The sequence below is a fragment of the Canis lupus genome, unplaced genomic scaffold (assembly GCF_011100685.1).
Source record: "Canis lupus familiaris isolate Mischka breed German Shepherd unplaced genomic scaffold, alternate assembly UU_Cfam_GSD_1.0 chrUn_S1567H1756, whole genome shotgun sequence".
Taxonomy (NCBI): domain Eukaryota; kingdom Metazoa; phylum Chordata; class Mammalia; order Carnivora; family Canidae; genus Canis; species Canis lupus.
In genome coordinates this window covers 67,048-80,436 of record NW_023330407.1, presented here as the reverse complement: position 1 = coordinate 80,436, position 13,389 = coordinate 67,048, and the positions used below count along the sequence as shown (strand labels likewise).

Below are 13,389 nucleotides of genomic sequence, written 5' to 3'. Positions count from 1 at the left end.
AATGACACCTGGGCACATAATTTTCAAACTACCCGGAAAATAAAGCAAAAGATAAACTCCTGAAAGAAACCAGAAGTTGAGGAAAAACACTTTACCGATAGAAAAACAGAACTTAGAATTACATCCTACTTCTAAGAAACTATGCAAGCAAGAAAAAAGTGAACTACATATTTAAAACATTGAGAGAAAAATAACATCAACATAGAATTTTGTACCCTACAAAATTATGCTTCAAAAGTGAAGGAGAAATAAAGGCTATTTTAGACAAATAAAATTGAGGGAATTAGTTGCCAGTAGATGTGCACAAAATTTTGAGAGTTTCTTTAGAGTAAATAGAAATGATACAGATTGGAAACTAATTTCCACATAAAGAGAGAGCATTAACGAAGTAAGGGAAGGAAAATTTAAACTGTTCCTATTGTTAATTGATCTAACCGAGAACAGTTTGTTCAAAATAATACCAACAATGAATTTGATTATACATGCTTTAATATATATATATATTATGAATATATACATGCTTGTGGATGTCCATATACAAGTAAATTGAAAGACACAGGACAAGAGACAATAGGAGGGGACTAGGATTGTGGTGTTATTATAAAGTACTCACAGTATCTGTTAAATGACATACCGTTGTTTCAAAGTGGTCATGGATTAGTTGTAAATGTATATTGCAAACTGCAGGGCAACTAGGAGAAAAAATGTTAAAAACAAACAAATCAAGTATTGATATGCTATTAAAAAAAAGTAGAAAAATGTAACTGTAACTGTCCAGTTAAAACCACAAAACACAGAAAAAGAGTGGAAGACAAAAATAAGAACAGGGCAAAAATAGTAACACTAAAAAACAATAACAGAAACAAATGTGTATATATAGAGAGATAGATATATGCTTGATCCTCCTTTAATTTTGAATGCAGCCACTTTTTTTCCCTTCCTCTCTTATGATCTCACAGGATGAAAATTCCCTTAACTGACTTGATGGCTTTTCAGTTTCCAATGGAGTAGAAAAATATTTGCCACTCTGCAGAATAATTGCTATTTAGAGAGATGCACAGTGAAACCTTATGGACAGAGAAAGGTGTAAAGATTCAGAGGTGTATTTTAAAAAGAAGCAACATTTAGACTGACATTTAAGGTTGTGAAAGAATCCAATAAACTGGTTGGTGAGTTCAGGCCATCTAAGAATAACAAGATTGAGGATATTATATTTCTCAGCATTCTTTAGAGTGGGGAGCCACTCATTTAAAAAGAAGCAGCAATTTGTTCAGTACTTGGCCTACACTCAGTATATACTGCTGGAACCCAGATTTTAGAGAAATTTTTTGAAATTCTCTGTACAACAAAAAGGATAAATTTGATCCATTGAGTAAGAAAGGATGAAAAGCTGAGGACTGTTTGAAGGAGGGCAGAGGAGATCCAAAAAATGCAAGAAAAGAAAAGATAGAAAACCAAGAGCATCATGGATGAAAAAGTTTCTTGAGGAAAGAATATTTTTGCTATGTGATGCCTGAGATACATACACTCTTCTTAAACTTTATCAAATTTTAGTAAAGTACATATTGCTTACCAGTGCTTCTTATTGTAGGAAAATTTTAAGATGGATTGAACTCAGAGAGGGGAAGAGCTTATATTCACATCTTTGCGAATGCGTGGCATGTCAGGTGAAAAGCTGGAGGAAAAATATTTCAGTTGGTATCAGGGTTAATTGAGATCTGTCATTTTAGAAATTACTCTTTTTTAAAAAATTGAGCTTTATGTATGAAAATAAAAATTGTAACTTAACAGATGCCTTATAAATTAAATTAGCTAATACTGTAGGATATTTCTCTCCTTATAAATTTCTTTTTTCATATACTATAGACCTAATGCTTTGTGGAACCTGCTTTGGGAAAAGATGGCTTCACTACCAAAAATGAACGTCAACAAAAAGAAAAATATCTGAATACAAATGAAATCTGTAACTATTTATGAAAAATATTTTCTATTAACCAACCAAGTAGAAATAGCTAGAACAAAAGGAAAGATTTTATTTACAGTGTTTTCATTCCTTAAAATAAGGGCCCGTGAATGGCTTTTTGTCCTTTCCTTTTTTAAGTCAGTATTATTAGTCAGAATAGGCTGGGTTAATGCAATATTAAATAAACCCTGAAGACCTTAGTGCTTAAGCCAAGAACAACTTTGTGTGTATGTATTTCATACCTTGATGATTTGAGAAAAAATATGTAATGTTATAGATAAGTAGGGAGATAGATGAGAGTTGAGTGACTCTCCTTTATAGCATGATACTCTTTAAAATTTGGGCTGTTTGGATGTTCTAATTCTATCATCTATTAACTACTCAGATGAGAGAATTTGGAAAAAATAGTTATAAACAATCAAACTATCTATGACGGGAGAGCTTGGCTCTTATCTCACAGAGTCAAAGAATGAATCTTGCAGACAAAGGAGAGTGAGTAAAGGAATAAAAGTTTAGTAAACACAGAGAAAGTTCTCAGAAGTGAGAGATGTCCCTACTGGGTTGCCACTGAGGGCTTGTAGGGTTGGTCTTTTACTGGAAGCCAACCAGGGAACTTAAATCTTTTAACATTGTCTACTGATATCACCACTGAGTAAGGACTAGTGATAACGTCTTTGATGCCTTACTTCTTCTTTGGGGTCTGGTTATTCTTTGTTGGTCACAGATGACTGTCATAAAAAGATACCCTCCTCACCCACACCTAGGGCAGGGTGGTCTGGCTTGTTCCTTTATCTCTGGTTTCCTTATACCTCAGCATTTTGGGGATTTTTGTGAGCCTACTTTCATGGCCCCCTACCTAGCCCTGCCTAGCCCCATTTGTCCTTAACTCATATAGTTGCCTTGGCTCAAAAGTAGCAAATAGGTTGGCTAAATGTCCACTGTCAAGAGTAATTAAGGGACCTCATTTAAACACAGGAACAAGGAAATGTAAACAGGTTTTTTTGGTAAGACTAACACTCTTCTGCCAATGTATTTTTTTTCCTATAAGTTTGGGGAAAGAAATCTACTTTTGGTTACATTTTAGGTGGTTATGAAATAATCATTTTATTACTAGTTTGAACATTGAAAAATACTGCCTCTTACCATACTTTAGCACTAAATTTTATTGATCAGATTTTCATATTTATGAATAATTCACTATATGAGATAAAGGAATTGTAAAGGAAGAGTCATGAGTGAAGGAAACTGTCACCTACCTGACATGTAAAAATGGAAAATGTGGCATATTGAAATTATGACTAATAATAGGAAAAATCACATTTCTTAGAATATTGGTAAGGTTGCAAATACACACACATAGGAGCATTTCATCATTATAATAAGATATAAAGAAAGTTTGAAACTAATTTGAGATTGATAATTGCTACATCTTATTTGTATAATTGAAATTTAAATCAGTAAGTATTTTTTGAGCATTTATGTTGTTCAAAGCACTGTACTAAACACTGGGAATTAAAAATATCAAACTGATGACATATTCTCCAAATACAGAAATTTACATTCTACTGAGGGACACAAATAAATATGGTCTCTACAAAAAAAAAAGCAGATAAATGATTGTCCTATTAAATGTGTGGCTTTCAATGGGAAATTTGGAGGTAGAGATTATTTCTGACCCAAGGTGTTGAGAATTTTCCTGGGAAGAGGTTCTCATTGAGTAAAGGTCAGATCATGGTTAAGCAAACAAGGACATGAAGATATTATCTGTAAGAATATCCATGGACAAATACACAAGAAAAGGACTTTTCAGGAGATGTTCTGGGGGAATAAATGCTTTATTTGGCTGCAGCACATAATAGGATAGAATAATAATATTAGCAATATGTATTATTAGTGGTAGATAATCCTTTTAATACTGGCTTTGTGATAGATATGATTAACACTTTACATATATTAATTCTTACACAATTGTGTAAAGTAGGTTATATTATTATTCTCATTTTCAGAGGACAAGTGAGATTAAGTAACTTTACAAGTTTATACATCTAGTGAGTTATAGACCTGAAATTCAAAGCCAGATCTGGCTGGTGAGTCAAAAAAAATGTAAAAGTGAATTTAGTATTGGATAAAGTGCTTTGATTATTGGGCAAGATACTTTTAACTTCATTGAGCACATGTTGGTCTGTATTTGGGTCAGATGGTGAGATCTGCTTTCTATTAGAACAAAATTAAGAGCAGCCTATAAGGTACATTGAAATAGGAAAAAACAAAAAGGTTAGTAACAGCTTCTGGGCCTGAATTTTTGTTGGTGTGATTTAGGAAAGTGCTAATGAAGTGAAAAACATGATTTTGTGAAACAGACTCAAAAATGACTTGTGGGGGAGAAGATACTGCTAATTAGAAGAAAATAAATAAAATAAAGCATGTATCAAACACAGATCAGAGTGGAAATTGTAGTAATTTTACAACCCTAATTAAGAAGTGAGAATTTGAGGCACACGGATGGCTCAGTCAGGCATCTAACTCTTGGTTTCAGCTCAGGTTATGATATTAGAGTCATGAGATTAGGCCTCACGTTGGGCTGTACACTGAGTGAAGCGTGAGATTCTCTCTCTCTCTCTTCCTCTGGACTTCTTGCTTGTGCTCTCTCTCTCAAATAAATAAATAGATTTATTTTAGAAAGAGAGAGAGAGAGAGCATGAGTAGGAGGAGGGGCAGAAGAAGAAGCAGACTCTGTACTGAGCAAGGAGCCTGGCATAGGCTGGATCCCAGGACCCTGGGATCATGACCTGAGCTGAAGGCAGACACTTAACTGAGCTACCCCGGTGCCCCATAAATAAATAATTCCTTTAAAATTTATAATTAATTTATATAGGTATGTAGTACATATCCAAGAAAGGAAGGAAGCCTAAAAGGATAGGTCTGTTACTGTGAGCCACTGAAATTCGAAGGCAGTTCATGACCATAGCAAAACTTAGTAGAAAATTATGATGATGAAATGAATTATGAATTTCCATAACTATGAGATAAGAGAGATTGCTTTCTAGAATAATCAGTCTACAGAACTAAACAGTAGTGCAGAAGGTTTCCATTTCACTAGAGCAGGGCCAACACTTGACACCAACTGAGCTTCCCAATTTGTCCCAAACTAACAGGAGGAGAATAATACTTAATTATTGTTTTATTGTTAATGTTCCTGATGACCAATGATGTTGAGTATCTCATCACACATTTACTACATTTAATTTTTTTCTCTGTAAATTATATCATTTTAGGTAGGGAAGCAGTATTATTATTTTTTTTCAAATGGTTTGACAGTTTTTCTCTCTTTTACTAGACTATCTTTTCTCTCTTTCTTTATGGTACCTAATTCAATAGTTGATTCTATCTCTGAATTTTCCCATTTTGCAGATGGGTCAGATTGTCTGTTCTTGTGAAAATTCCACACTATTTTTATTACTATGACTATAATAATGTCTTCATAACACCCAGGGAAAGACTTTCCCCCATTCTTTGTTTTTACAGCCTGATTCACCTTCAAGATCTTTAGTATAAGATATCCTATAACATACACATGTTTATAAATGTTATAAATACATAAATTTATAAATACATAAATATTATAAGGTTCAGCAATTTGCCTAAGAAGGTTTCTGGATTTTTATTAATATTGCATTTGTTTTGTAGCTTGTGGAATCTTGACCTTGTATAATATTATCTGAATGCCACGAAGCATAAATGACAAGCATCTTTGCTGCAGCCACTTTCTCCAGACTTTCCAGCTATTTAGTTCCTCTTTTGGTTTGCTGTTAATCATTAATAATATCTTAGCTTTTGTTCCTTTTACTAGTTGACCATTAGAAAAAAATGCTTTTATAGGTTGATCATTTTATTTACAATATTGGGAATTTTTCTTATACCTATTGTTTTGGCTTATTGTTTCTGTTGTCTCCCACCTGTCCATCCCCCAAACTCCAGGCTAAGGACAATGTCCTTTAACTATCGATGCTTTCATTTTGGGATAATGACAATAATCCCTCCCTTCAAATCCACTTACCTCTATTGCACAAGTGGCTAGGTGTCATGCTAGATATCAGGAATTGTATCTCTAAGTAAGAAAAGGAGAATAAGCATTTGATGACAAGAATATTGGTATTGTCCACTTGAAATAATTTTGCTTTTTTATTTTTCTAATTTACTTTTTAATCACCTAGCAAAGACATTTCTTAATAAATTCTTTTTGAGAGATTTATATCTTGAATAAAGAGTTGGTTCCAAAAGTCCCTGCAATATTATTAATTTTTTGCTATATTGAAGGAGGAATCTAGAGCTAAGTGTTTATTTGAAAATTTAAGTTTTAGTGTTTAATCGAACAATAATAGAATTGCTAAAAATTAATGCTGCTTTTCATGCACATTGTCTATTAAACTGTAATTTCTAACAGGTAAAATATAGTGATCTTTTAGCCCATAATGCTATTAGGCATTGAAAACAATAATTATTTGCCAAAACATAGTGTAGTGGAGGGTCTCCATGAATTCACATTTGTAGATTTGGTATTAAAGATTAAAGTAATGCAGAATGTTAAAAAAATGTGTGATTAGAAAACATCAAATGAAGCCAATGTGTGACTGCAAAGCTATTTTGCCAATCCTGTGTACTCTCAGTCATTTAGCAAATGATGATGGTACATTTTATATAACATTTATGAATGTCTGCAGGCAACATTAAGACAATTCTTCAATTAGCTTAACGGACATATTCTAGAGGAAACAAAAAACTGTTAGTTATTTTTTATATGATTTAGCAGGAGTAAAAGCCACAGCAGAATTGGGAAAAGAAAACATTGATGGCAAGCTACAGATGTTATTTCAAGGACAATATTGGAATGGTTATTTCAAAGGGTATCATCCTGTTAAGAGCTGAACTCTGAGTTCTTCTACTTCCCTAAGATCACTTTGAAATGGAAATGATAAGAACCTTTAATGTCTTGCCCAAATAGGAAGGTGCGCAGAAATCAGAGCTATGCTTGGCAAGAGATAAGAGGCATTGCAAATAAAGCTGGGATGAGCAAGGATAACATGCATAGTCCCAACAGAATAATCAGAAGATAGAATGGCCCAAGACTGCAAGTGGAGATATAGGAGTAGTTAGAGATACCTTCTTTATGTGTTATCTTCTAATAGTGACTATATAAATATTTATTCTGTGAGTAGGGATATTGTGGCAAACCTGGATCAAAATTGATATGCACGTTCTTATTTCCCTCTAGAAATATCCCCAAAGATTTTCTACATGATATTGTTTCCTCTATTAAAACTGAAGTAGAAATTATTTTAATCTCATACAGCCTTGGCTATATCACGTATTAACCTATCTGTGTAGGAAAAAAAATGTAAGATGAAACTGTGGAAGGCTACATTCAGATTTTATGTTAATCGTAAGTGCCAGAAATAAAGAACACAATATACTTAAAGTGGCACTCAGGAAAATTTCATAGATATGGCTAATAGAGTTACAGCACTGAGTGTATCATCCTGAACTCATTCTGTACAAACACTGAACTCCAGAAAAGCTTGATCTATTTTTTTTCTGTTTACCAGAGAGCTTGTACAGGGAACTTCCTACAATATTGATACTTGTTATCTTTCTTTTATTGTTATCTAGAGGGAGCACTTTTTAAAAAAGTAAATGGAGTCGCCCCTGTGTATCAATAAGGAAACTTATAGCTCAGCATTGGACAGCTGAGACCAGCAGGGTGCTCCTGCTGAATACAGATTCATCGATTTTTCTCTTTCTCAGAAAGTTACTACTCCATTTACTCTGTCAAAACCCTTGCTTCCAGGCGATGTAGGAACATGCTGGATGTGAAGTAAAATCACACTGCTATATAGGTGTCTGTGATTCTTGCTTACTTAGACAAGTTTCAGAAGGCAAATAATCTAGTGTTCACTTACATTATAGAAATAAATAAACCAAAAACCCCTTATAGATAAATTAGTTCATCTAAGTTTATAAGAATACTATGTAACCCATAATAACTGTCTTCTATGTGTAAGTTTTTCCTTTCCAACATATAAATACATATTTAGTAATGACTATTTCTTCCGAAATACAACCTTTTAAAAAAATTCCTACTGAGAGAATAAGTGATTTTTAACACCTGCCATCTAACAACATTTTTAGAATAATTAAGTTTTAACACTATTTTACCCTACTAAACCAGCTTATTTAAATTAAGATCTTAGTTTGAAATCTGGAGCTTAGTTTATCACTCAAAATTCTGTGTGATTATTTTTTAAATCTACATTTTCCATTTTATAAAAATATAAGCTTGAATGTGAATAAGTAAATGCCTATAATAAACTTATATAACTTAAATTTTAGAAAAGAAGTATGTCTATTGCATAACTGTAAATCAACATTTCTTTGCTTTTAAGTCATTGCAATAATTCTAACTTAACTTTAAGGTACATCATCAAAGATATATTTTTAAAACTTCAGCTATAAGTTTTTCCCATATATGAAAAATATCTTCAAATAATCATGGTTTAAAATTTTGAACAAAAATTTTGAAATCTGGGATCCCTGGGTGGCGCAGTGGTTTGGCACCTGCCTTTGGCACAGGGCGCGATCCTGGAGACCCGGGATCGAATCCCACGTCGGGCTCCCGGTGCATGGAGCCTGCTTCTCCCTCTGCCTATGTCTCTGCCTCTCTTTCTCTCTCTCTCTCTCTCTCTCTCTGACTATCATAAATAAATAAAAATTTAAAAATTTTTTTGAAATCTTACTGATTATCAGAGATAAGCCTGAGAGTATTTTTTTTTCTGAGAGTATAAAGTTAAGAACACTAGAGTAACTGATAATGTATGCACTTTAGGGAATGTGAAACAAAGCTTTCAGAGAGATCCCAGATAAATATATCAATAAATTCATTGCAAATACTGCCAGATATTTTTATTTGTTTTTATTTTTGTTTTTAATAGCACAGACAACTTTTTCTCCTAACTTTACTGATTATTGTGACAAATAGCCTTCTTTGCCATGATCTTGCCAACCTCAACCAAGGTTTATACTGCCACCTAAATTTGAAATGACATCTTTTATTTTTCTCTATGTGGCAAAGTTCTGTTAGTCTGAAATCTCATCAGAGGGTATAAAGTAGCATGTCATCCTTAACTGACAATGACTGGGTACAGCAGGGATATTGAATTAAGGCATCATAAAATGTTTAGGGAGGCATGATAAAGTTGTTAGGTAGTTGTTCTATTGGCATAACAGAAACTCTCATAAATTACAGAGTTGTGATATAGATAAGGAAAATATAATGCAAATGGTTAATTAGATAAGGACCATTAAAATTGTAAAAAGAGCCTGTTACAGCTATATTTATATTTATACTCCATATCCATTATCTTTTTAACATAATTGGTAATGAAATATTGAAACTACATTCCTCAAATCACTGGATTTCAGTACTCTTACCTAATAGGTCATAATATAAATGAAATAAATAATATAAGTGAAATGAATATTACTCTTACAGTGTGTGTGTATACACTCTACATTTGACTGTAACAATCAATATTTTCAAGCCTTCAAATATATAGCAACTCTACTCATTTTATCTGGACCTTGATTTCTCTCTAAAAATTTGTACACTAAGTTTTTAAGGATTAAATTAAATCTTTCTAGCCATTTAAATATAGTGTGCTTAAAGAAAAAAAAATGAAGACAGTGTGGTGAGTTATTACTACAAGAAAGACTTTGAGGACCTAGAAAGTATAGTCTTCTTCCAAGTCAGACTTTTAAGAAACTTTTATTAGTGTTCATTCTGAGGAAGTGACAATTTATCTTGATTGTCATTTTCTATTCATAAGGGGGGAGGCAGTTTGGTTAACATGCATATGGCTGAATGGTTATAAGAACAAATTGAGTCACATTTTCCTTAGACACTTTTGTAAGTTATTTTGTACTATGAGGTCAGTAGTATCATAGTTTCTCAGGGATATGATCTTGACAGAAAAAAAGCAACTGTTCAGTTTCATTAAAACACAAGACAGTAACGATATACTTAGAAAGCATCATTGAAATACTCCATTTATTTCTCTCTAATGCAATTCAGGTGTTCTTCTGCATGTTCTAGGACAGTGCTTCTCAAACGGTAATGTGAAAACAAATCACCTGGGTATCTTATTAAAATGCAGATCTTATTCAGTACAGCTTGGTTAGATCCCAAGGCTGGATGTCTAGCAAATTCTTAGGTAATATTAATTCTGTTGTTTCCTCGAAATACGTTTTTTTTTTTTTTTATGACGGTCACACACACATAGAGAGAGAGAGAGAGAGAGGCAGAGACACAGGCAGAGGGAGAAGCAGGCTCCATGCACCGGGAGCCCAATGTGGGATTCGATCCCGGGTCTCCAGGATCGCTCCCTGGGCCAAAGGCAGGCGCCAAACCGCTGCGCCACCCAGGGATCCCCGAAATACGTTTTGGTAGCTTCTAGGTAATGCTGTTCCTTCTGGGTTTTTAAACCACATAAAATATATGATATTCGTATATTTTTATATGAAAGGTAAAATTTAACACCCCTCACATTTACACTTTATCATAATCTAGATTATAAGAGACTGGTTTTATGGTCTTAATTTTATGTTCAAAAAGGCTTATAGTTAATACCCCATTTGATTAAAAATATTAACCAAATTAGATCCTAAGATTTCAGATATTTTGATCAATTTTTCTCTATTAGAAATCTTCCACATTTACCATTGGTTCGACATAAAATGGACTCTAATAAAGGATTCATAACTCACTGACAGAGTGCCACTTAAAAGAAAACTGATGGATTTTATACAGATTTTAAAAAGAGGAGAAATAAAATAAATTTCTTTCTGGGATGTTTTGGAAAACCCAAATACTTTTGCTTGTTATCTTTCCAGGCTTAATTCATTAAGTATCCTTGATCATATAGATTTCTGTGACTTTACCTAGTTTAGCACCCAAATCTATAAAGCATCTGTGTTGTGAACAGTTACAAAAACTGTGATGAGTTCCATGTGTCTTTATACGTCTTTGTGTGTGTGTAAATTGTGAACGAGATTAAGACAGGGAGATGAGACAAACAGAAAAGAGAGAAGGAAGAAAGAAAACATCAGAAAAGTGCAATTCTAAATTAACTGAAGCAGCTGAAGTCTGGGATTTATATTTGCTCCATCTTGTTCTTCGAGACCACAAACCACTGTGCTTCTGCTGCCTGCATTTTCTAACTGGGTAGAGAATCACCTGATTCACCGCCTTTTTGCCTTTGCTTTAATGACATGGAAGATCCATAAAATAGTGGAATTTTATTTCTTACCTGAAAGTCAAGAAGTGCTGAAAAGATATCCCTGGTGGTGTCTTCATCAGATTTGTAAGATTCCACCCAAATCATGTTGTTAGTCTATTACAGTTTGTGTGCGTGTGTGTATGCTGGTTGAAAGATTTCCATCAGTGTTTCTGTTTAGATACAAGAAAACCTTTAAAATTGATTACTGATAGTATTTGTAAGATTTTTTCCTCATATTGCACCCCAAATAAACAGTGACACAAAGCAGGACATACTACTACATGCTTTATTAATCCTGAGAAAATATGCATTACCTGATTTATTCCTGCAGTGCATTATTTCATTTGGCAAAAAGTCAACAGAAGAGAACAATCCTCCAGACTGGCTTGATTTACAATGATGTGGGGTGATTGGTTGAAAGATATTTGGACTGGTTGCACCTCCAAAATGCACCAAACCTGAGGCACTATTTCCTGGGTTGGTTCCCAGATCATAACTATCTAGTAAACAAAATTATATCTAGGGTGTTCTCAATATCTTCTCCACTGTAATCATTTATAGAAAATCTCTTTGTAATACTTTTTTATCAACAATTCTTGTATATAAATGTGTTTCACTTAGGATCTAGTTTCGTAACTTCCTTTTTCACAATAGGAATGAAGAAGGGGGGCTAAGCTCTTGTGTTGTCTTCACAAAACCGTCCATTGGGTCTTGTATTGCTATTATCTAGAAAGGAGGGATCCACAGCATTCTCCTTACTCCTGAAAATTTTCCTCCTCCCTATTGATATGAGAGAGCCTGGTTCTTGTCTCATGGAATCGAAGCATGAATCTCAGAGATGACAGAGAGTGGGCAAAGCGGTAGTTTATTAAGCAGAGAACAGAGAGCTCTCAGGAGTGAGAGGGGTCCTGACAGGGTTGCCCCTGAGGGCTTTTAGGGTCTGTCTTTTATAGGAAACTGATCAGGGAACTTGGTGAATTTCTTGTCAATATCAAGGTGGATATTTAGAACAAACATGGTGGACTGGTAACCATCATAATAACTGACAAGATGTTCTTATAAATATCATGAGCCCAAACAAGGTGTTCCCTGCTTTCTGGTGACTATCTGTTACATAATATTCCTCTACACCAGGGATTTCTGTGAGCCTAGTCAGGTAGCCCATGGCCTTGAGATTCTTGTGCATCTTGGTTTGAGCAGGGACTATTGATAACCCCTTAATGACATATTTCTTCGTGGCCTGGTTTCTGTGATTACTTAATAGCCACTCAAGGGAGGTACTCCCTCACATTTTGGAGCTAGGGAGCCAGGTTTATTTTTTCTGTTTTTACTGTCTTATCTCTGTTTTCTTGGGATGGGTAGGAGTCTAACTCTGGGACCTTTCTTATCTTTCCCTGCCTAGTCCTGTCTGCCCCTAACTCCTTCCTACATCAGTATCAAATTATCCCACTACTCAAACTTTCAGAAAAATTATCTCAAGAGACCAGAACTCATCTTCCCATGCCTTTTTTGCCTATTTGTATCAATAACAACAACAACAAAAATCCCCAAATCCTAGGCTTTCTTGAAAATCTCAGCTTCTCATGCTCTTATGGATACCATCCTGACATAGCACTAGCACAAACCTATATTCTCTCTCTCTCTCCAAATATGGAAAATTTTTCTCTACACTTTCTGGAACCCACATCTCGTCAATTTATTATGATGACTCCTTCCATATTCTTGTCCCACATGAAACCTGAATCTTTTCTATGACTGTTAGGCTCTGACCCTTCCTTTCAAATTCTCTGCAAATCACTGGGAATGGTGATGAATAGGTGTATTCTTTACTCTTCATTACAACTTATGTACCATAGTCTCTCTCTCCAACTAAAACCCCCAGATTTCAAGCCCATGTCACCAGATGATATTGCCTACTTTGACATTCAGATCAGAAATTCATAGGTCCTGGTGCCATGTCCATTATAATATGCCTTGAATATATTAGCTTGAGGTTATCACTTTCCTTTTACACTATACCTGTCTTGAAAATTCTGGTTTTCCAATTGTTAAAAAAATATTATTAAAGAGAGGAAAATGTCTTGTATGTATCTAGAA

General features: G+C 34.2%; 1 long non-coding RNA gene across 1 annotated transcript; it reads right to left on the bottom strand.

Annotated features, from left to right (window-relative positions):
* Positions 1-556: 556 nt before the first annotated feature.
* On the bottom strand, positions 557-13,389 carry LOC119878387. The gene is made up of 4 exons (XR_005386824.1): positions 11,323-13,389; positions 6,021-6,071; positions 1,574-1,675; positions 557-692 (listed from the first exon to the last, which is right to left on the bottom strand). It is a non-coding gene; the product is annotated as an uncharacterized LOC119878387 (long non-coding RNA).